Raw genomic sequence first — 24,772 nt, 5'->3', positions numbered from 1 at the left:
TCCACCGCCTGCCACCCCTCCACCGCCTGCCACCCCTGGGTCCAACATCCCATTGTCCACCATCTGTCTCTCCCCAACTCCTCTGGGCAAGTCACTTAATCCTCCATTGCCCCAGGTACAAAATAAGTACCTGTATATAACATGCAAATGGCTGTGATTGTAGCCACAGAAAGGCGGTATATCAAGTCCCATCCCCTTTCCCTTTCCCCACTTCTACCACATTTTTGTACTTTGTATACGGCTTAGATACTCTGTGTTTATATGCAGTATATGAAAATAAACAAGCTATGTACTGAATAGTCATGAGACATTTGCATGCAGTGCCTCCATTGTATGCAAATACATTTTATGCATAATCATTATGGGATGTCTTTCAAACCAGATTGGTTTGCACATTGCAGCGCTCCAGGAATGCAGTTTGACATCCCTGCCTTAAAGGCTCTGTTGTTTGGAGACTTGCCATGTGAGGTTAGATGTGCTACAATTTCCAGTGTGTCTGCTTTGTGCAACTTGTTTTTCGTTTCTCAGTTGGAAAATTAGGTTTATTATGCATGTTGTATATCATTTTTTTTTCTCTGGTGATTTTTCTGACACAGCTCCTACAAACATTCATTCATTCTTTTTTTTAATTTCATTTCAATAATATATCAATGCCAAATACTCTTTAAAGAATAGTGAAATCTTCCAATAACAGTTACAATAAAACAAATACAGGAAATAATAACAAAAAAGAAGAAGAAAAGCACTTTTTAGCCTGAATATAAGGAGAATCCAAGAAGTAATAAACCAGAGGAGGTTGGTCACTTTCTCAAAGACACAGTAAGCAGGCTAATGCAAAAAAACATGTATGGCTCAAACAAAGCATACAAAGCATAAAGTAATTTAATATAAATGATGTACTTGGAAGTCCCCTTCTCTCAAACAAAAATGGTTCATAGAAGGTATAGGAATAATTTCTCTATATAAAAGGCAACCCCAACGTTCTATGAAGCCTCCACGGAAGTTGAGGCGCCCAAGATATCCGGTGTGCCCTGGAGTGTCTGCACCGCCCTCGCGTCAAAACGTCATGACGTCGAGGGCGGAGCTATGACACTCGAGGGCCGAAACGGAAACGCCACAGGTACAGCCACGGAGGCGCAGCAAAAAAAAAAAAAAAACCTCCCCACACACAGCGACGCGAACCCCGAACAAGGCAAGTAGCTCGGAGGGACGGAGGGAGGGGGCCCCTTGCTAGCGCCCGTTTCATTGCGCTCAGAAACGGGCATTTTTTCCTAGTTACCTAATATTACACAATTACATGTATAGTGAAGCTGACATTTAGCACCCATATCCAGTATCTATTGACAATGGAAAAAAATAGAAGAAGAATCATTTTTCTTCTAATCTGGGGCCATCTTGTTACATCAGGGAAAACACAAAACTTTCCACCCAGGAAATTACAATCAATCAATTAGAAAAACAGTTGAATCAAAGCTTCTGTATCCTGAAGAAAGACAAATGATACCGATAAGGTTGCTCTAGAAATCACCTCATCCATTGTGACAGGAATCTTTGAGAATGCATTCAAGCTATCAGATGAAACTTCCACCAGTGGAGGTTCTCCAGAAACAGATTACTGCTTCAAGTTGGAACAGGCAAAAGTGTATCTTTTGCAGAGAAGGAAGACTTAGAGTCAGAATAATGTTAAATCTCCTTTAAGAATCTATAAAACAAATATTTAGGAGTAACAGTTAATATTTAGTACAGTGGTACCCAAACCTGGTCCTGGAGGCACCCCAGCCAGAAAGGTTGTCAAGATATCCACAATGAATATTCATGACAGATTTGTATGCACTGCCTCTACTGCATGCAAATCTCTCTCGTGAATATTCATTGTCGATATCCTGAAAACCTGACAGTCTGAGGTGCCTCCAGGACTTGGGAACCACTGATTTAGTGAAAATTCAAGATCTTCAAGTTTAATTGCCAAACACAATTATCAAAATTCTCTACCTTTTGGTGCATCATCTTCCCATGAAAAATTAGTCTGTTTAACTTCCAGTTAAGTTCCCAAATCATCAGTTGTATTATTGCAGGAACCAACTCCTTCTTTCCAATTTCTGCAGCTTAGCAGAGTTCATTGGAACTGATGGGATAACTCCAGTATATATCTTATAGTGATATTCCAGGGCCATTCAGATTGTCTCCAAAGTGACCTCTGCAGGTTTTACAAAGAGGGAGAAGAAGGTCTCAGTCCCCCCCCCCCCCCTACATGGTTGCTTTCCATGCCCTCCAAAAGTGGCAATTGCACTACACATGCTACAATAGATGGATCACCATCGGGAGAATGAGCAGCTGAACCTTGCCCTCAGCCACTCAGTGCAGCGCTACCTTCTGTCGTAGTTTGCGACCCTTCAGCTGCTCCCACTTACTGAGCTGGTGGGACAGTTGAGCCCATGAGGCTGAACGATACCTTGCTCCCAAGATCTAGGCTCTCATGCCCAGGTTAGCTGGTATGCACCCAGCATTAGCACAAACAAAACTGGAGATCTCTGTCACATAGAGGAAAGCTATGTCAGGCAGGCAGGAACTCAATATCCTCCCTTCCATTTCAGCATGAAGGAAAAACCAAGCTCATGGAGTAAACCAGGAAAAGAAGAGGTAAGACAGAGCACTTTCAGCATGTCTTACTGAGCAGCCATCTTGAATTCCACCTACATCCATTCCTATTTAAGCACATCTTTCAAGAATAGGTTTCCATCATTACAAGTTTTAAATTAAATAGAGATCAATTATATTCAGTTTTCTGGGTGTTTTATACATTTGTTTTGCTCACTTTTAAGAGAGGGCATCTTGACAGCTTCTTCTGTACTTTGAGCTCCAGTTCAAAATAACGTAGTAAATGATTGCTGAACAAGACAAGTTGGTCCATCTAGTCTGCCCATTTGTGATTTGGGGTTTATGCTATAACTTTTTGAAGTCTATTACCATCCCCAGAAGGCATTGTAGATGTCACATCTCCATTCTTTCCATGATGTTCCTGAGTCTATGCCAGTAGAACCTCATATATTTTACTTTGCTTTACTTCTTGTGGAACACAACATACCCAAAATAGTTCAGTGTGATTTACGAAGTAGAAAAGAGATTGGGAGAAACCAGGAATTACAATCAGTTAAAAAATTGCAATAAAAAACCCCAAATAACCTCCCCTTCAAATTTACCCATTACATATTTTTCAAAAAGCTATATTTTAAAGCCTTATGAAATATTCTATAGCAAGGGAGATGGTTATTAATACTTTTCAGCTCTGTCCCAGCTCGAGGCTATGACATAAAGAAGTTACTTGAGGTTTTTATCTCCCTTGCTGGCCTGTCTTGATTACTACTACTACTATTTAGCATTTCTATAGCGCTACAAGGCATACGCAGCGCTGTACAAACATAGAAGAAAGACAGTCCCTGCTCAAAGAGCTTACAATCTAATAGACAAAAAATAAATAAAGTAAGCAAATCAAATCAATTAATGTGAACGGGAAGGAAGAGAGGAGGGTAGGTGGAGGCGAGTGGTTACAAGTGGTTACGAGTCAAAAGCAATGTTAAAGAGGTGGGTTTTCAGTCTAGATTTAAAGGTGGCCAAGGATGGGGCAAGACGTAGGGGCTCAGGAAGTTTATTCCAGGCGTAGGGTGCAGCGAGACAGAAGGCGCGAAGTCTGGAGTTGGCAGTAGTGGAGAAGGGAACAGATAAGAAGGATTTATCCATGGAGCGGAGTGCACGGGAAGGGGTGTAGGGAAGGACGAGTGTGGAGAGATACTGGGGAGGAGCAGAGTGAATACATTTATAGGTTAGTAGAAGAAGTTTGAACAGGATGCGAAAACGGATAGGGAGCCAGTGAAGGGTCTTGAGGAGAGGGGTAGTATGAGTAAAGCGACCCTGGCGGAAGATATGTATTGTTTATAAGAATCATTTTACCCGGTGCTGCTTTAACCGTCATCGCTTTAACTAAGCTAAGATACTTGGTGTATTTTTTTTTTTTTAGGTATTAAGCAGCATAGGGTTTTTTGTTGGTTTTTCTTATTCACATAATCCAGTTCCCTCTTTGGTGTGTTAAGTTATACATACAGGAAACATTCTTAGCATTTCATTTCTACATGCCAAAAAATGTTTCATTGTAGGCGTGTAAAGCATTATAATCTAGAGAAAATGACAGTTTTGGCAGCATGAGGCTGTATTCTCAGTGAAACCTGGACATAAAAAAAACAATTGTAGGGTGTACCAGAGGTTTTTCGGTTCATTACACAATTAGCTCTAGCCTTTAAAAAAAAAATTCCCAGTATCAAACCCTGAGATGCACATGCATCTCTAGCTGTTTTATATTCATTATGGATCATGATCAAACATCAGCTAGTCATATGCATTGTTTCCTTTTTGTATGCGAGAGAGGCTCAATTCATTTGGAAGAAAGGGGGAGCCTTGTTTTCTTGTCTCGAGTGTTTTATTTTTTTTTTGCCACTCAGTAAATGCGCCATATGGCATCATTTGCTTACAAATATCTGGTATCCATGGCGTGGTTGGTGGTAATTTGTATACCTACTGTATCTGTCAAGTTTCAGTAGCGCCTACTGTTCATGAAGGCTTATTGATAGAGGTATATAAAATAATGAGTGGAGTGGAACAGGATGTGAAGCGTCTGTTCACGCTTTCCAAAAATACTAGGACTAGGGGGCATGCGATGAAACTACAGTGTAGTAAATTTAAAATAAATCGGAGAAAATTTTTCTTCACCCAAAGCAGGGGGGAGGAGTGGCCTAGTGGTTAGGGTGGTGGACCTTGGTCCTGGGGAACTGAGGAACTGAGTTCGATTCCCGGCACAGGCAGCTCCTTGTGACTCTGGGCAAGTCACTTAACCCTCCATTGCCCACCGCATTGAGCCTGCCATGAGTGGGAAAGCGCGGGGTACAAATGTAACAAAAAAAAAAAAACTCTGGAATTCGTTGCCGGAGAACGTGGTGAAGGCAGTTAGCTTGGCAGAACAAAACCAGTTTGTTCTGTTTAGCGTATTAAGATTTTTGAAATCCTTTTAATTATCTAGTTTCAACAGCAGTTAAATAAACACGAAAATAATCCATCTTGTTGTAGAGAGAGCAGTTAATATAAGTTTGATTAGACGGTTTCCTAAAGGACAAGTCCATAGACCGCTACTAAATGGACTTGGGAAAAATCCACAATTCCAGGAATAACATGTATAGAATGTTTGTACGTTTGGGAAGCTCACCAGGTGCCCTTGGCCTGGATTGGCCGCTGTCGTGGACAGGATGCTGGTCTCGATGGACCCTTGATCTTTTCCCAGTGTGGCATTACTTATGTACTTATGTATTTTGGAGAAAAGTTTCCTTTCTATGCCTTCCTTTTGTTGTGTGCTGCTCAAACTGATTGATCATTGTGACAGGCTAAAGAAGTAATTGATCTACTAGGACTACCCTGTGTCTGTGTGGTACCTATTTATTTTAAATGAACCAACTTTATAATAAAGTTTAGGTATGCATAAATAGTTTGAATGGACCAGTTGTTAAATCAAGGTCTTCTGTTAGTATACACTATGTTTATATCTGGTATCCATGAAACTCCTTAGATGATCTGGTTCCTTGTCATGAACTTTCCCTATCTTGCAAGCTATCTCAGCCTTGGTTCCATCCAGGGTTTTCCTTATATAAACAACAGGTTAGACATGCTGAGAAGACCTGGAACAGGGATAGGTCTGACTCCTCTGTCAACTTATACCGGGAATGTCGAGCCTTCTGTCATAAACAGATTGTCAAGGCTAAGAGATCTTAAGTTACTCTAGTCAGCTTCAGCCAAAATTAGTCTAGAAAACTTCTTTCTGTTTTTAATAATGTGACCAGTTCCGTTCAAATGTGTTGACCAGCAATGATACTGTTTGGCCATTCTTCCTTAATGAAATACTACTACTACTACTATTTAGCATTTCTATAGCGCTACAAGGCGTACGCAGCGCTGCACAAACATAGAAGAAAGACAGTCCCTGCTCAAAGAGCTTACAATCTAATGAAGCTGCCAAGATAAGGAATGATTTTTCAAAAATTGCTTGATATTGATTCTGCTTTTGGTATTGAATTGCCCTCCTCTTAATGCTTATCTGAGGCTAGGCACTCTTTTTATGGGACTCGTGGAGGGGCATTTTCGACCGGGAACGCCCATCTCCGAGGACGGCACCGCATTTTCGAACGAGATGGCCGGCCATCTTTCATTTCGATAATACGGTTGGGGCCGGCCAAATGTCAGAGAAGGCCAGCCTCGGTTTTCGCCGATAATGCAAAACGAGGCCGGCCATCTCAAACCCGGCCAAATCCAAGGCATTTGGTCATGGGAGGAGCCAGCATTTGTAGTGCACTGGTCCCCCAACATGCTGGGACACCAGCCGGGCACCCTAGAGGGCACTTCTAAAAATTAAAAAAAAAATTTAAAATAGCTCCCAGGTGCATAGCTTCCTTACCTTGGGTGCTGAACCCCCCAAATCCCCCCCCCCCCCAAAACCCACAAACCAAACTCCACAAACCATAGCCCTTATGGGTGAAGAGGGGCGCCTACATGTGGGTACAGTGGGTTTGGGGGGGGGGGACTGGAGGGCTCCCATTTACCACCAAAAGTGTAACAGGTAGGGGGGGAATGGGCCTGGGTTCGCCTACCTGAAGTCCATTGCACCCACTAAAACTGCTCCAGGTACCTGTATACTGCTGCGATGGACCTGAGTATGACATTTGAGGCTGGCATAGAGGCTGGCAAAAAAAGTTTTTAAAGTTGTTTTTTTGAGGGTGGGCGGGGGTTAGTGACCACTGGGGGAGTCAGGGGAGGTGATCCCCGATTCCCTCCGGTGGTCATCTGGTCAGTTCGGGCACTTTTTTGGGACTTGGACCTGAAAAAAAAGGGACCAAATAAAGTGGACCAAATTCTCACCAGGGATGCCCTTCTTTTTTCCATTATTGGGCGAAGCTGGCCATCTCAAAGCACGCCCCCTTCCCGCCTTCGCTACCCTACTGAAACGCCCCCTTGAAGTTTGGCCGGCTCTGCGATGGAAAGCAGTTGGCGCCGGCCAAAATCAGCTTTCAATTATACCGATTTGGCCGGCTTTTTGAGATCGCCGGCCATCTCCCTATTTGTGTCGGAAGATGGCCGGTGATTTCCTTCGAAAATAAGCTGGTTAATGACCTTATTTGGTCTGTCCTTGCTTGTGGCATCTATGAATTCTTCGCTGAGCTTGATCCAGATCCGTCTCAATTAAAAATCCCCATCCTAGCCTTGTTCCGTGTCTGCTGTCCATGCTGAGCCACTAGCCTTTCTATTGGCCAGGTTCCTGGAGAAGGCTGCTGTTTGTCTCCTGTTAAAAATATATAATCTTTATACAAATGATATATCCAGTTTTCTTCCTGTGTCTAATTTGCCTTTCCTCTCTAAATTTCTAGAGAAAGTGGTGGTCAATCAGTTGTTGAACTTTTTAGAGTCACTCAATGTTCTTCACCCATGCCATGGTAGATGAAATTCTCAGACATTTTGATCATGGGAAAACTGCCATGGTAGTCACATTTGATCTTAGCTCTGCATTCAGTCTTATAAATCATCAGTTACTTCTTTCTTACCTAATGGATCTAGATATTGGTGGAATAGTTCTGAAGTGGTTTTCCTCTTATTTTGTAGAGTGCTCCGTTTATTTCTCTGTTGGTTAATCCTCCTCAGGTACATTTCCTCTGACCTGTGGTATCCGACAGGGTTCGGTACTCACCCTATTCTGTTTAACGTATTTCTTTCACCATTGGGTACATTGATATAGCTATTACTTTATGGATCACATCCAGGTGGTTGCTTTTGTGGATTGGCTAACTCCAGACTTATTTTAACTAAATGTATATTTGGTTGCTGTTTTGCACTGGTTATCAAGTAATCAACTTTACATTTTTCAAAATCAAATGTCATCAGGTTTACTAGAAAACCTCAGCTTACTCGGTTGATACTGAAGATTGGTGGTCACAATATGATTCTGTTACCTCTTTAGGTGTGCACCTGGACTGTTCCCTGAACTGTGAATAACAAATTAGTTCCTTTTTAACATTGAGACAGATCCCTTCAATCAGACAAGTCTTAGAGACAAAGGATCTTCTTTCTCTGATATTTGCTTTGTGATTTCCTACATAGACTATTATAATTCCTTCTAAAATAGTCTTCTGCTTGTCTCCTTGCATTGTTTATAGCCTGCAGATACCAATATAGTTCACTTCGGATTACATAACCATTGATAATTGAACCATTTGTTCAAATTAATTTACAAAAATAATAATATAGGCAGCAAAATGGTCTCTAAAAACTCATTTTGCATTGAGTACAACAAATTTATGAAATAAGAATGTTTAAGCGTTCATCTGAAATCTGGATAATTTCTATTTGTTCTAATTCTACATGGTAAGAAATTCCGTAGAGAGACAGCCTGATAAGAAAAGAAAGAAGACAAACATTTTACAGACTTAACCTTTTTCACAGTAGGATAGCATATTAATAATTGCTCATGCAAACTACCAGATTTGTGGCCTAATAACAACTTGAAAAAACAGCTGATCGAGAAGAAACAGCAACACAAAAAGTCATGAAGGAGAAACAGTGTAGAAGGCATCAGATGAAACAGACAAGCAGAGCCGAATATCAAGGAAGCAGCGTTTATTCGAAGACCCAACACGGCCTGTAATTTGGCAGATGCCTGAATCAGGGATCAGTGACGTTCCTAGGGGCGCTGACACCCAGGGCAGATCGCAGATGCGCCCAGCCCCCCGGGTGCAGCGTCTCCCCCCGGAACAGCGCGACCCCCCCCCCTGGCAAAATAACCCCCGGGTGCAGCGTGACCCCCCCTGGGTGCATGCCGCTGGGGGGGGGGGTACCTCGCGCCTTTTGGCTCTTCATTTCCATGCTCCCTCTGCCCCGGAACAGGAAGTAACCTGTTCCAGGGCAGAGGGAGCATGAAAACAAAGAGCCGACAGGCGTGCGGCACCCCCCCCCCCCCCCAGCGGCGTGCACCCGGAGCGGACCGCCCCCCCCTTGGTACACCACTGTCAGGGATCAGAACAAGGTAAAGGCTTGTTGTATCCTGCAATGAGGATCTACCATCACAATTACAGGGTATCTACATGCCAAAGAAATGTCCTCTTTGAAGACATTGTACTAAGTCCTGCATTCCACTAAGGACTAGATCTAAAATAGTTCCCACTCTTGTTGGTTCCTGGACCAGTTGCTCCAAGAAGCAGTCATTTATGTCTAGGAATTTTACCTCCCTAGCACTCCCTGATGTGGCATTTAAGCAGTCAGTATTGGGGTAATTGAAGTCACCTATTATTATACTATTGCCAAATTTGCTAGCTTTTCTAATTTCTGTTAACATATCTTCATCTGTCTGATCTTTCTGGCCTGGCAGACTGCAATAAAAGTGGGAACTAATTCCACACAGGTAGCTAGGTATGAGAAGGCAGACTCAAGATTAGAATCAAGATACAGTGGTGGAAATAAGTATTTGATCCCTTGCTGATTTTGTAAGTTTGCCCACTGACAAAGACATGAGCAGCCCATAATTGAAGGGTAGGTTATTGGTAACAGTGAGAGATAGCACATCACAAATTAAATCCGGAAAATCACATTGTGGAAAGTATATGAATTTATTTGCATTCTGCAGAGGGAAATAAGTATTTGATCCCCCACCAACCAGTAAGAGATCTGGCCCCTACAGACCAGGTAGATGCTCCAAATCAACTCGTTACCTGCATGACAGACAGCTGTCGGCAATGGTCACCTGTATGAAAGACACCTGTCCACAGACTCAGTGAATCAGTCAGACTCTAACCTCTACAAAATGGCCAAGAGCAAGGAGCTGTCTAAGGATGTCAGGGACAAGATCATACACCTGCACAAGGCTGGAATGGGCTACAAAACCATCAGTAAGACGCTGGGCGAGAAGGAGACAACTGTTGGTGCCATAGTAAGAAAATGGAAGAAGTACAAAATGACTGTCAATCGACAAAGATCTGGGGCTCCACGCAAAATCTCACCTCGTGGGGTATCCTTGATCATGAGGAAGGTTAGAAATCAGCCTACAACTACAAGGGGGGAACTTGTCAATGATCTCAAGGCAGCTGGGACCACTGTCACCACGAAAACCATTGGTAACACATTACGACATAACGGATTGCAATCCTGCAGTGCCCGCAAGGTCCCCCTGCTCCGGAAGGCACATGTGACGGCCCGTCTGAAGTTTGCCAGTGAACACCTGGATGATGCCGAGAGTGATTGGGAGAAGGTGCTGTGGTCAGATGAGACAAAAATTGAGCTCTTTGGCATGAACTCAACTCGCCGTGTTTGGAGGAAGAGAAATGCTGCCTATGACCCAAAGAACACCGTCCCCACTGTCAAGCATGGAGGTGGAAATGTTATGTTTTGGGGGTGTTTCTCTGCTAAGGGCACAGGACTACTTCACCGCATCAATGGGAGAATGGATGGGGCCATGTACCGTACAATTCTGAGTGACAACCTCCTTCCCTCCGCCAGGGCCTTAAAAATGGGTCGTGGCTGGGTCTTCCAGCACGACAATGACCCAAAACATACAGCCAAGGCAACAAAGGAGTGGCTCAGGAAGAAGCACATTAGGGTCATGGAGTGGCCTAGCCAGTCACCAGACCTTAATCCCATTGAAAACTTATGGAGGGAGCTGAAGCTGCGAGTTGCCAAGCGACAGCCCAGAACTCTTAATGATTTAGAGATGATCTGCAAAGAGGAGTGGACCAAAATTCCTCCTGACATGTGTGCAAACCTCATCATCAACTACAGAAGACGTCTGACCGCTGTGCTTGCCAACAAGGGTTTTGCCACCAAGTATTAGGTCTTGTTTGCCAGAGGGATTAAATACTTATTTCCCTCTGCAGAATGCAAATAAATTCATATACTTTCCACAATGTGATTTTCCGGATTTAATTTGTGATGTGCTATCTCTCACTGTTACCAATAACCTACCCTTCAATTATGGGCTGCTCATGTCTTTGTCAGTGGGCAAACTTACAAAATCAGCAAGGGATCAAATACTTATTTCCACCACTGTAAGTGGTCCGATCCCTGGAGGCTAGAGTAGCAGACTTGGAGGAGATGAGGCAGACAGAGAGATACAGAGAGGAGGCCTACAGGGACATGGTAGAAAAGTCCAACTTCTAATCTCTGTGCTGCCATGGAGAAGGAAGATCACCTGAAAGGAGAGCATCATCTTGGAGAGACAGGAAGTGATCACCAGGGGATGAAATATCCTCTCACACCAAGGATGCATCTTCAGAGATTTCTGCCCAGGAAGGAAGGGTTAGGATGGCCATATTAGTTGCAGATTCAATCATTAGGCATGTAGAGAGGTGAGTAGCTGGTGGATGTGAGGATGTCTTGGTTACCTACCTGCCTGCCTGATGCGAAGGTTGCGAACCTCAAGCGTCACCTAGACCCGGCTGTCTTAGTGGGTGCCAACAACATAGGAAAATGTGGGATGGAGGTTCTGGAAGCCAAATTTAAGCTCTTAGGTAGAAAGCTAAAGTCTAGAACCTCTAAGGTAGCATTTTTTGAAGTGCCCCCTGTTCCATGTGCAGAACCCAAGAGGCAGGCAGAGCTCCAAAGTCTCAATGTGTGAATGAGACTATGATGCAGGGAGGAGGGAATTAGATTTGTTGGGACTGGCCAACAATCTGGGGAAGGGGGAGCCTATTCCAAAAGGATGGACTCCACCTTAACTGGGATGGAACCTGGCTGCTAGCACTAACATTTAAAAAGGAGATTGAGCAGCTTTTAAATAAGAATGGGGAGGGGGGGGGGAGAGTCGACATTCGCTCAGGAGCAAAGTATCCTTGAAGAGAATACTATTATAACAGGACATTTAGGGAATCCCAATAGAGAGGTTTCAACAAAGGTGAAAGATAGCCAGGAATGTTTAATGTAAGAACAGAGCAAATGTTGCAAATTATCCCCATCAACTTCTAAGCAGCTTATAGATGCAAAGAAAAAACACATTTTGAAGTGTCTGTATACAAATGCTAGAAGCCTAAAAAATAAGATAGGAGAGTTAGAATATATAGCAGTAAATAAAGAGGTAGATATAATAGGTATCTCAGAGCCCTGGTGGAATCAATGGGACACTGTGTTACCAGAGTATAAATATCGTAATGATAGGATGGATCAAATTGGAGGGAGAGGGTTGTGCTGTATGTTAAAGAAGAAATTGAGTCAAACGTAATAAAAATTCTGTATGAAACAGACAGCAGCGTGGAGTCCTTATGGATAAAAATTCCACGTGTGAAGGGAAAGAATATATGCGTAGGGCTATACTACTATCATATCCTATACTTATTTGTTCTACTCATTTATATCATTTTATATCTTTGTATATTCTATATATATTATTTGCTTAATGTTTTAAGTTCAATAGATCCTGAGGCAGGCACTGAAGTGCTGTGTCGGGCTTTGCATGTTTTCTACAAGTACAAGAAATAGTGTTTTCGTCATTTGATGATTATTCTGTGTCCCTGGTTTTTCTGAAGCCTTCTCCACCTTCTCACTGTCGTTTGCCAACTACGCTCTATGTGGGATTCCTTTCTTTTTTTTTTTTTATTTGTTTCTTTTAGTTTTGCATATACCATGACAGGAATGAACCTCACTCCTAAGCCAGGACATGTGGAGTATCATCTCAGTCTCTCAAATTTACCATTAACGCTCACCTAGTATGGTGATGCTTATGTTCTTATGATAGATGTCTATAAAATCATGAGTCTCATAGAGTGGGTAAACGCAAATCAACCGTTTACTCTTTCAAAAAATTCAAAGGGCCACAAAGATATGCTAAGTATCAAATTTAATGCGACTCAGAAACATTTTTTTTCACTCAACACACATTTTAAGCCCTGGATTTCATTGCCAGAGGATGTAGTAAAAGCAGTTGGCATAGGCTGGGTTTAAAAAAAGGTTTGGAAGCGTTCCTAAATGTGGAAAGTCTATAAATCGTTATTAACCAAGTAGACTTGGGAAAAGCCACTGTTTAATCATAGGCATAAGCAGCTTGGAGTCTGGCTACATTTTGGGATCCTGCCAGGTACTTGTGACCTAGATTGGCTGCCGTTGGAAACAGGATACTGGGCTTGATGGACCTTTGCTCTGATCCAGTGTGGCAGTTCTTATGTTCTAAGTTTTTTTGGCGCCTGAGACAATATGTGATGTACATTTAGATATCTGACCTTTTACTTGGCTTGAATTTTGTGAAATAGAGACTGTAGTGTATTTGGAAAGTCTTTTCAATAGAATCACTTAGCCAAACAGGCTTCATTTAAACACTTAGTACATTTCTGTGATTTAGCCAGAGTATTTATGCTCTGTTTCGTATGTTCCTGTTTAAAAGCCATTTCTTTGAGGTAATGGTTCTTGCAGAAAAAATGCTAGAGAATTAAGCTCTGTTTACTGTATCTGCATGCCTTAATAACCTAAGACTCTGCTCTTTTCACACTTGATTTAGCTGATCCGTAGCTTGGGATCAGGTGGCAGTTAAGTCATTTAAGGTTATTCAGATGCATCTAAAATGTTGCTTAATAATTCAAAACCAGTTTGTTCTGTTTAGCGTATTAAGATTTTTGAAATCCTTTTAATTATCTAGTTTCAACAGCAGTTAAATAAACACGAAAATAATCCATCTTGTTGTAGAGAGAGCAGTTAATGTAAGTTTGATTTAATCCAAATGGTTCAATACCATGAGAAAGGCTGAAAATCATAATGGTGTTAGAAATTATATTAAGACCTGACAGTTCCAGAACCTTGTGCCTTTTGGTTGATAATGCTGGTGAGCATGCCAGCCTAACAATGCACAAACAGGGTGGAAATCTGGAGTCCAAAGCGAAATTATGCGCCTGGAGATAATGTGTGTCTTGATGGAGAGTGGCAAACTGTTGTCCCCAGATTCTCACTGCCCTCCTTTCCACTCGTATTAATGGCACATGCAGTCTACATTCTCTCTAAAGATTATCCTTTGCGGAAAATTACAGTGGAACTCAGAATCCACATGGCATAGATCATCCTCTAATATTTTATGTCCCAGGAGTAACGCAAAGCTAGGTTGAGGACAGAGCAGTTTGCTACAGTCTAGTTTACCAAATGGCCCAAAGAGGCACGTAGTTTTGGCTATCATTTGTCATGCTATATTGTGATTACTGATGAGTGCAGATGTAACAGTAACAAAAGAATATGGACAGGATGACTTCGACTGGCATTTCCTCCTGAATAGATCTTTGCTACAGAGATATTTTGTGCAAACTGTTAGCATCATAGGTGAGTCCAGTGGCGTAGCTAAGGGTGGACCTGGGTGGGCACATGCCTACCCATTCTTGCCTCAGGCCCACCCAGTCAGCAGCCCATGAGGCCTCACTACTCTCTTTCCTTCTTCTTCACTCATGGCCTGGCATCTGCCCGTCTCTCTCTAGAACCCCCCCTCCAGGTCTACCTCAGGGCTACTGCCAGCAGCAATTCCTATAGGCATCCCTTGCCAGCCCTGCAGGCATCTCTCTGTCATGTCCTGCCCTCAATGATGTCACTTCTTGTTTCTTTGCTGGGGACGTGGTAGAAGAAGCATGCAGAGTTGGCGTAGGTTGCCTATAGGAATTGCGATGGGCAACAGCTCTGAGGTAGAACCGGGGGGGGGGGGGGAGGAGGTTCAGAGAGTCGCTGGGTCATTTAAAAAAACCACTATATTATATGTATGTATGTACAGGGGTAAGGGTAGGGGTGGGAAGGGCCCACCCAAGTTAACTCTGGGCCCACCCAAAATGGCAGGTCTGCCTACGCCCTTGGGTGAGTCAGCAATGCATGGGGCTGAAGCAAAAGAAGGAAGAATTGAAACAAAGAATGGGCAAGAAATGGTCCCTTCTGGCCCCTATAAATGGTGAGCCCAGTACTGGATAGCTGGTGAGCTTTGCTTGATCTCACTGTACTCTAAAGGACTGAACTGCAGTGATGTCATTAAGGACTACGTTAATTCAGTAGTCTGTCACATTTGAAGAGAAAATGAAGTGGTTGCATGGTTTGTGTTGTAAAAGTTATGTAAATTGTAGGATTGTTTTTAAAGAACAGAAGAAATATCTGTTATTTTTCATTGTTCATATTTTTAGTCATTTATAGATATTAGTGTGAAGTATTTCTGTGCACAAGAGTGGAACTTTGGAATGATCATATCTTATGCTCTTAAGGTGGCCAGAAAATACAATAGGATGCTTGTGTGCGTAGGGAGAGGAGTAGCCAGCAGGAAAGAGAAAGTAACGGTGCTTCCCATATAAGTCTCTACCTATACCTCGTTTGGAGTATTGTATACAGTTCTGGAGACCGAACCTTCAAAATAAATAAAAACAGGATAATCTGTCCAGAGGGCAGCTGCTATAATGGTTAGTGGTCTTCATCATAAAGTATGTAGAGACCAACTTAAAAGATCTGATTATGTATATTTTGAAAGAATGGCAGGAGAGTAGAGATATGATAGAGATGTTTAAGGACTTCCATGGTAATAGACACACAAGAAGTAGCCTCGGAATGAGGGGGACATAAGATGAAGGTGAAGGGAGATAGACTCAGGAGTAACCTGAGGAAATACCTCTTTACGGAAAAGGTGGTAGATGTGTAGAACAACTTCCCAGTGGAGGTGATGGAGACAAAGACTTCATCTAAATTCAAGAAAGCATGGGACAAGCACATAGGGATCTCTAAGAGAGAGGAAGAGATTATAGTGCCTGGTAGTTGGTATGGATGGGCAGACTGGATAAGCTTTATGATCTTTATGTGCCATGTTCTCTGCTGCTCTGTAAAACCATTTTCTACCAAGAGAATCCGAGTAACTTTAAAATAATATAATAGCTGCATTTAGGAAGGTGTGGACTTTTTCGTCACCGATGGTTTAATAACTGGATATGTAAAGACATCAGTACAAATCACAATGGCATGCTTGTATTTGTGAGTTCAGTTTTTTTAATTCACTGAAAACTCATAGCTATTGTTTTTACATCTAGAAATGTTCTGGAATATTCCAGTTCTTATCTGCTGGTCGCAGTCCCTCTGGGGTGATGGCCGGCTCGCCATTAATCCTCCTTTCTGAGTTTTTCCAAAACTCCAGGATTTTCAGCAATCTCAATCCTCCCTCCAGTAGTCCATTCATCCAGTCTTTCCAGGCAACACAGTTTTTAGTTCGTCTGTTTATTCTTCTCTTCTCCTTCCCTATCACAGCTCCATTCACTTAGTCAATATCCTAGGCAGTTTCAAAAAGAAAAAGAAACCACAGCAAAAGCAACCCCCCCCCCCCCCCTATAAATCCCAGTCCGAAGTTCAGTCCTCCTGGTTTTGTTTTTCTTTAAGTCTTTTCTTTTGAGTGGTTGCAGGATGGCAGTACATCTCCTTCAACACAGCTACATGACTCCTGTGACCACCCACTGCCCGCAAACCTCTGCAACCCTCCACCAGAGCACAATCACAGTCCATATCCAACTGCTCCTCCAAACCTGGCAATCCTGTACTCTCTCCTTCTCCTTCCTCCAAAAACTCCATTAACTCTGGCTCCCTCACAGCCTGCCGGTTAGTTCGCCCCACCCCTCGTAGGTGGAAGGTATCTTGTATTGATTTCTGACCCACGCAAATTGAGTGTTCTCATCACTGCTCCCCCTTCTGGACGTTGATCGCCATAGCGGCTGCTCCCTCCACTTTTCCCTTCCACCTCCCCAATGTGCAGTCCCTGGCAGGTTTTTGAGTACACCTTCCTGCTTCCCCTTCCTAATACCTTCTGGGCCGTGTAGTTTGGCCCCACACCTTATCTTACCGGGCCTAGATTCTCCCACCTCAAAATATATTTCCAGGTTTACTTTACTGAGAGAGTGGTGTATAGCAGTAGAGATAGTGGCCAACCAAATCCATGAGAATATTTAAATGTGGGATTTATATAAAGAGTAGATTAAGAGGTTTGGGTTAAAAGGCAGAAGAAATTATGCAATGGGCTTGATAAGCTTTAGAGAGCCAAAAGGGTGGGGTTAGGGGGGAATAAAATTCAATATCAGGCTTCCTAGAAGGAGGGCATAACTAGCACAGGGTGGTCATGATTAATTACCCTAACATAATCAAGCTTAACTAGTTTTGATGACTAAGAGGCATATTTTCAAAGCACTTAAAGTTAACCTATGGAACTTTGTAAGTCTAATTGCTTTGAAAATGAGCCCCCTAGTTGATTATTTCAAATGTTGATAGTAAGATATGGGGGGGGGGGGGAAGCTGGGATGTTGAATTAAATATAGATCTTGGAAGCACCAAAGAGAAAGAAGACAAAGCCTAGAATAGCCTCTTGGAAATGTGATGGAGACCCATGTTGGGTCTGATTTCTTCATTTACATTGAGGTTTAACCAAGTATGAATAAACAGATGTGATGGACTCCATCATTGGTCTTTTGATGTTTTTTACCGTCTTGAACACATACTTTTTTTTGGTGACTTCTACTTTTGCTTTGGTTTGGCCATTGACTTCTTGTGGAGGGTTTTTGTTTTCCTCCTTTTTGTGGTTGTCTCATTGCCACCCCATTTTGAAAGGGGGTAAAAGTACACTCGCTGTGAGCAGCATCAACACTTTTACCCCGCTGAGAGGAGAAGCAGTTTTGAAAGTTGTTTTTTTTTCTGCAGATGAACTCCCCTGAACTTCTTTATCAGAGTTTATTTACAACTGATGGGGGAGAAGGCAATGCAGTAAAGGTCTCCCAGGCTTTGCACTAGGTTAGCATGGCTTTAGCTCACCATTTTGTGGGTACACATGAGCTAACCCTATGCAAAGTCTTGCTTTAGACACTAGCTAACAACATATTTAAAATCACGTTAATGAGGATAATTAGCTATTCTCCCCCAGTGTGGTGAAGTGTGTAGAAGGCTGAACACAATGCTGGGGATTTTGACATCAAGTATGAGGCGGCAAAGAAGTGTTAGCTCGTTCTTCTGCACTAGTGTCTGTGAAGATTTAATACCTGTTCTTCCTTTTCTGAAAATGTATGGGACTTGCCAAATTTTAAAAAGACAAAATGGGGGAGGAGATGATGCTGCGCTAAGAGCGGAAAAAAAATTATCAGCACATATCTGTGAATGTGCTGGAATACTATCTTGTATTCCTCCCCTCGCTGCCCATCTTCAAATCCTTGCTCAAAGCCCACCTCTTCAATGTCGCCTTCAGCACCTAACTACTACACCTCTATTCAGGAAATCTTGACTTCCCCAACTTGACATTTCGTCCTTTAGATTGTAAGCTCCTTCGAGCAGGGACTGTCCTTCTTTGTTAAACTGTACAACGCTGCGTAACCCTAGTAGCGCTCTAGAAATGTTAAGTAGTAGTAGAGTAGCATTCCAGCACATGTGCTGATACATTTTACTCTTTGGATGTGTGCATAGAAGTAGCTGCTTTGTGCAGAGCCTTGTATCCATGTATGCGGTGTCCTGTCCCAAGTTTTGCACAGGTTCTGTTTGCATATAATTTGTGTACAAGTAAAAAAAAAAACAACAACAAGGCAGGTGATCTGCCAAATCCAAAGTAAAAGATAAGACAAAGAGACTGATCTTGTAAAAAAAAAAAACAGTCTTTATTCGGTTGCACTTGCGTTAGAAAGCCGTGCGTTAAGCCATCGGCACACAACTCTTAACGCTAGCTTTCTGCATCAGTTCCTTGAGGAGATTAGATGATTTTGAATCATGAAACTGTAAATCAAGAGAGCTACTGATCTCATGTGGCAAGTCCCTTTATTGCCCTGTGCTGCAGTTGACTCATACTCTATGAGAGGCAATAATGATACATTGGTTCTTGTGTTCTCTTTAGAAACTGCATTAAATTCGGACCTCAAAATCCAAACATTTGAACCCCTGAGTACCATCTGTGCTTGTTTCTGCAGTTGTAAATGTTTTTGAGATCTTATTTGGATTAAAAACACTAAATAAATCCAAACCCGGTACTCCAGTGGACTTCCATATGCCTATGTTTTAGATTTGAGCTTATATGTTTGAAGTCATAACATATTAAACTTTCATCACTAGCTCTCTAATGAGAACTGTTTTTGTTTGTTTTGTTTTTATTTGGGTTGGTTGTATATTTTTTTTTCAGCAAGGAAGGATGCGCACTAATAAAGCTTCTGCTCTTTGAGGTGAACAACACATTTACAAACCACAAATAACAAAAGGACATGATGCCTGAGACTACAGCATGCTAATTAACTGCAGTGAAGAAGCCTTCTGGACAAAAACTGCCTAGCAGCTAAAACAAAGCATCCACAGCTTTGTTTGTTGACAGATGCAGGAGCCGTATTGTTAGTTAATTGGCTAATGTTGTAAACATTTGCAAACTCTGCTGTCCCTGGGCACCCTGGAAAACAGAAGGCGAGCCGCAATCCAGGCTAGAAAGGGGCAGCACTCCTGGCTTAATCTAGATGCTGTAGCCTAAAACTGTTACCTAATCTTCAAAGTGAAAAGAAAATCGAGAAAAGGGCATCTTCCTTTCCTCGCTGTTAGATACTAACTCGAGTTTGGAAACCCCAGAGTTTTGATTAGGCTGGTCTGTCATTAATTATACCGAAGTGCATGGTAGGTTTCCATCTGCTTGCAGTCTGTTCATTAAGACGACTGTGCTTACACAATCGGAGTGTGCCAGACATGGAGGAAAGAAAAAGGCCTCTTCACCTAGGCTTTCTAATAAAGGGGTTCTAGGATCGGAGAAGCAACCTGATCTAATTAGATACACGACTGAGCTGAGCAAACAAGAAGAAAATCACCTTCCTCAGGTGCATGGCATATCTTGTACCGAGCTTTCTGAAAGTCTCTCTATACCTCTGCTGTTGTGCTTCAGTGCAAGTGACTGTCCCATAAGAATCCTGAAGGCCTTAGGGCACATTAAGGTGCCTAATTAGTGTACCTTTGAAATTGCAGCTTTAAGAACCCAGATACAACTTTGTTTTTTTTTCACTTAACGTAGTTACTTTAAAAAGAAATAAAAGCAATCTTTTAATAGTTTGGCAGGACTGATGTAGAATACAAATACAGTAATAGAGAACGTAAGGTGGGTGAGGATGGCGGCAGAGTACTGTGCTCAGATCCACTGCAATAGAATCTAAAGGCAAATGCAGCTTAACAAGGGCAGGGCAACTCCTTGTTCTCTGTGTTTTCATATGCCCACACATTTGGCATTAATAATATGGGGCAATTTTCAGAGTCTCCTTGCACCAGTTTTGAACAGGTAAGTACACACATAACGTAGATTTCAAATTTAATTCTATATGGGTTTCCCCCCCCCCCCCCCCCCCCCCAGGCCTGATGTAAATAGCACCTCTCAATGCAGAGTGCCTAAGTGTAAATATCCTCTTTTATTTTTTCTGGAAGACTTTTTTGTTAAATTATACATTTGTAATTGTATATTCTTGTGAAGTATATAAGTACATAAGTATTGCCGTACTGGGACAGACTGAAGGTCAATCAAGCCCAGCATCCTGTTTCCAACAATGGTCAATCCAGGTTACAAGTACTACTACTACTACTACTACTTAACATTTCTAGAGCACTACTAGGGTTACGCAGCGCTGTACAATTTAATAGAGAAGGACAGTCCCTGCTCAAAGGAGCTTACAATCTAAAGGACAAAATGTCAAGTTGGGGCAGTCTGGATTTCCTGAATAGAGGTATGGTGGTTAGGTGCTGAAGACGACATTGAAGAGGTGGGCTTTGAGCAAGGATTTGAAGATGGGCAGGGAAGGGGCCTGGCGAATGGGCTCAGGTAGTTTATTCCAAGCATGGGGTGAGGCGAGGCAGAAAGGGGGGAGCCTGGAGTTGGCGGTGCTGGAGAAGGGTACTGAAAGGAGGGATTTGTCTTGAGAGCGGAGGTTACGGGTAGGAACGTAGGAGATGAGGGTAGAGAGGTAGGGAGGGGCTGCAGATCGAGTGCATTTGTAGGTTAGTAGGAGAAGCTTGAACTGTATACGGAACCTAATCGGAAGCCAGTGCAGTGACTTGAGGAGAGGGGTGATATGAGTATATCGGTCCAGTCGGAAGGTAAGCCGTGCAGCAGAGTTCTGAACGGACTGAAGGGGGGGGGATAGATGGCTAAGTGGGAGGCCAGTGAGGAGTAGGTTGCAGTAGTCAAGGCGAGAGTGATGAGAGTTCGGGTGGTGTGATCAGAGAGGAAAAGAGCGAATTTTGCTAATGTTATAGAGGAAGAAACGACAGGTCTTGGCTATCTGCTGGATATGCACAGAGAAGGAGAGGGAGCAGTCGAAGATGACTCCGAGGTTGCAGGTAGATGAGACGGGAGGATGAGGTGTTATCAACTGAGATAGAGAGTGGAGGGAGAGGTGAAGTGGGTTTGGGTGGGAAGACAATAAGCTCGTCTTGGCCATGTTAGTTTCAGGTGGCAGTTGGACATCCAGGCAGCAATGTCGGATAAGCAGGCCGAACCTTGGCCTGGGTATCCACAGTGATGTCTGGTGTGGAGAGATAAAGCTGGGTGTCGTCGGCATAAAAAATGATATTGGAAACTGTGAGATGAGATTAGGGAGCCCATGGAAGAGGTGTAGATTAAAAAAAGAAGGGACCAAGGACAGATCCCTGAGGAACTCCAACAGAGAGTGGGATGGGGGTGGAGGAGGAACATGAGAATGTACTCTGAAGGTATGGTGGAAAGATAAGAGGAGAACCAGGAGAGGACAGAGCCCTGGAACCCAAATGAGGACAGTGTGGCAAGAAGTAAATCATGATTAACAGTGTCAAAAGCGGCGGATTAGGTCGAGGAGGATGAGAGTGGAGTAATGACCTTTGGATTGGCAAGGAACAGGTCATTACAGACTTTAGAGAGTGCCGTTTCTGTCGAGTGTAGAGGGCGAAAACCGGATTGAAGCGGATCGAGGATGGCATGAGAGGAGAGAAATCCAGGCAACGACTGTGAACGGCGCGTTCAAGTATATTGGAGAGGAAGGGTAGGAGGGAAATTGGGCGGTAGTTGGAGGGACAGGTAGGGTCAAGTGATGTTTTTTTGAGGAGTGGTGTGACTACAGCATGCTGAAGGTGTCAGGGACAGTTTGCAGTGGAGAGAGAGAGGTTGAGGATATGACAGATGGGGGGGGGGGGTGACAGTAGGAGAGATGGTGTTGAGTAAGTTGTGGAGGATGGGGTCAGAGGAACAGGTGGTGCATTTCGAGGAGGGGTGAAGATGGGCGGTGTCCTTCTCTCGGGTGAATATCAGGAAAAGAGGAAAGGAGGCTTGAGTTGATTGGTTGAGGAGTGGTTTAAAGGGTGAGAGAGGAGATGGTTTGGTGGTGAATTCGAGGTTGATCTTCTGCACCTGAAGTAATCAGCCAGTGATTGAGGAGATAGTGAGAGGGGGTGGGAGCGGAGGGCACTTTGAGGAGTGAGTTAAGGGTGGCGAAGAGATGACGAGGGTTAGAGCTGAGGGAATTAGTCAACTGGGTGTAATAGTCCTGTTTGGCGAGGAATAGGGAGGACTGGAAGGAGGATAGCATGAATTTGTAATGAATGAAATCAGTATGGGTGCGAGAGTTTCCCTCCAGAGGCGTTCAGCCGATCGGGGGCGCAGGAGTGAAGGTATCGGGTACAAGGGGTCAGCCAGGGCTGGGGATTAGTACGCCTTGTGGGACGGGAGATGGATGGTGCAAGGGTGTCTAGTGCAGAGGAGAGAGTGGCATTGTAAGTGGAAACAGCCTTGTCGACAGACTCGGAGGACATAATGGAAGGGAGGAGATTAGAGATACTAGAGTATAAGGTGGGAGGGTCGACAGCCTGGAGATTCCTGGAAGTAGTGGTTAGTGTTGGGCGGGACTGAGGGGGAGAGTGATGAAGTGTGAAGGTGATCAGGTGATGGTCAGAGAGAGGAGAGCTGAGGCGCAGAGATTGGAGGGTGAGCAGGTAGAGGAGAGGACGAGGTCAAAACAGTGGCCAGATTGATGAGTAGGGGTGGTGGAGCTCAGTTGGAGGTTGAAGGAGGAGGTTAGAGTGAGGAACTGAGAAGCATAAGAGTCAGATGGGTCATCAGTGTGTATGTAAAGTCTCCAAGAATGAGGGATGGGGATGAGGGCTCAAGAAAACGGAGAGCCAGGCATCAAAGTCGGTAAGGAAGAAGAGAGGGACTTATCAGGGGGGCGGTAAATGACTGCAACTTTGAGTGGCAGCGGGTAGAATAGACGGATAGAGTGAACTTCAAAGGATGAGAAGCAGTGAGACTGCAGTAGGAAGAGAGGTTGAAAACTGCAGGAGGGCGAAAGTACCTGGCAAGATCCCAAACCAGCACAATACATTTTATGCTGCTTATCCTAGGAATAAGCAGTTGTTTTCCCCAAGTCCATTTTAATAATGGCTTATGGACTTTTCTTTTAGGAAGTTGTCCAAAACTTTTTAAAACCCCGCTAAGCTAATTGCTTTCACTACATTCTTTGGCAATGAATTCCAGAGTTTACTTACAAGTCAAGTGAAGAAATATTTTCTCCAATTCATTTTAAATTTACTACTTTGTAGCTTCATTGTGTGCCCCCTAATCCTCGTATTTTTCCGTAAAGAGTGGCAGCAATTTTCATATCCCATCAGCTGCTGAGCCCAGAGCCTCCTCGCTGTGGCATCCCACTCTTGCAGAAGCAGGAAGTGACATCAAAAGGAGGCGGGATGCAGCAGCGAGGAAGCTCTGGACTCAGCAGCTGACGGGATATGAAAATCGCTGCTGCTGCCTGATGCTCCTTATTGAAATATGGATGCACATTAAGGTATGGACCAAGGAGGTGTTCCAAGACAGGAGGACAGACGTGCCAAAAATGCAGGGGGCCCTAGGAGCGCGGGGCCTCCAACAATAAAGAGTGACAATGTGGATGCAGCAGCTCATAGGTTTGCTTGCTTTGTTTTGAGAGTACGGCAATGACAGTTACGCAGGGAAGGGGAAACTGAGACTAGCATAATTGCTTTCAACAGTTTGACGTCACTTGGTCTCCTGTCTTTTAAACCTCCTTGGAGCTGCCAGAGGATGAACTTTGGGAGCAGGCCAGGAGATGTGGCCCCAAGGAGGATGGGGAGCACTGAAAGAGACAGGGAAGAAGGATATAGTAAATGCTGGACAGGGAGAGGGTAGGGACATTGGAACGCAAAGAGGCTGTGCTGGAAAAAGAAGAAATGGGGACACAGGGGCACTACTGAAAAGGGAGGGGATAGGGGCTCTGCTGAAATGGAGGGGCACTACTGGAAAAGGGGAAGAGATAGGGACACAGAGAAGGCACTGTTGGAAAGGGGGAGGAGAAAGAGGCACAGAGGGGGCACTACTGGAAAGGGGAGGAGGAGATAGGGACACAGAGGGGCACCATTGGAAGGGGGAATGGGGATATGGGGACAATGGTGAAAAAGGAGTGAGATGGGGACAATGGTGAAAAAAGGGGTGAGATGGGTACAAAGAGGTAATCCTGGAAAAGGGGGAAGATGGTAACACAGGGCAATGTTAGAAAAAGGGAGAGATGGGGACACCAGGAGGGCAGATACTAGAAAAGGGGGAGATGAGGAGACCAGGTAGGATTATGCTGAAAAAGGAGAGAGATGGGGACCCAGAAAGGGACAAGGACCACAGAAGAGAGATGCTGGACAGGACAAATAGTGGTGCAGAGGAAAGAAGGATGGTGCACTTAGAGACAGAAGAAATGTCAGGTGGACAAGAAAC

At 43.7% G+C, this 24,772-nt stretch overlaps 1 protein-coding gene across 3 annotated transcripts in view; it reads left to right on the top strand.

Annotated features, from left to right (window-relative positions):
* FAF1 (Fas associated factor 1) overlaps nucleotides 1-24,772 on the top strand; it is a 716,909-nt gene that overhangs the window by 682,099 nt on the left and 10,038 nt on the right. The window lies entirely within an intron of this gene.

This window comes from Microcaecilia unicolor, chromosome 6 (genome assembly GCF_901765095.1).
Source record: "Microcaecilia unicolor chromosome 6, aMicUni1.1, whole genome shotgun sequence".
NCBI lineage: Eukaryota > Metazoa > Chordata > Amphibia > Gymnophiona > Siphonopidae > Microcaecilia > Microcaecilia unicolor.
Note: the sequence above shows the minus strand (reverse complement) of the source record. Positions and strands in the feature narration are given on the sequence as shown.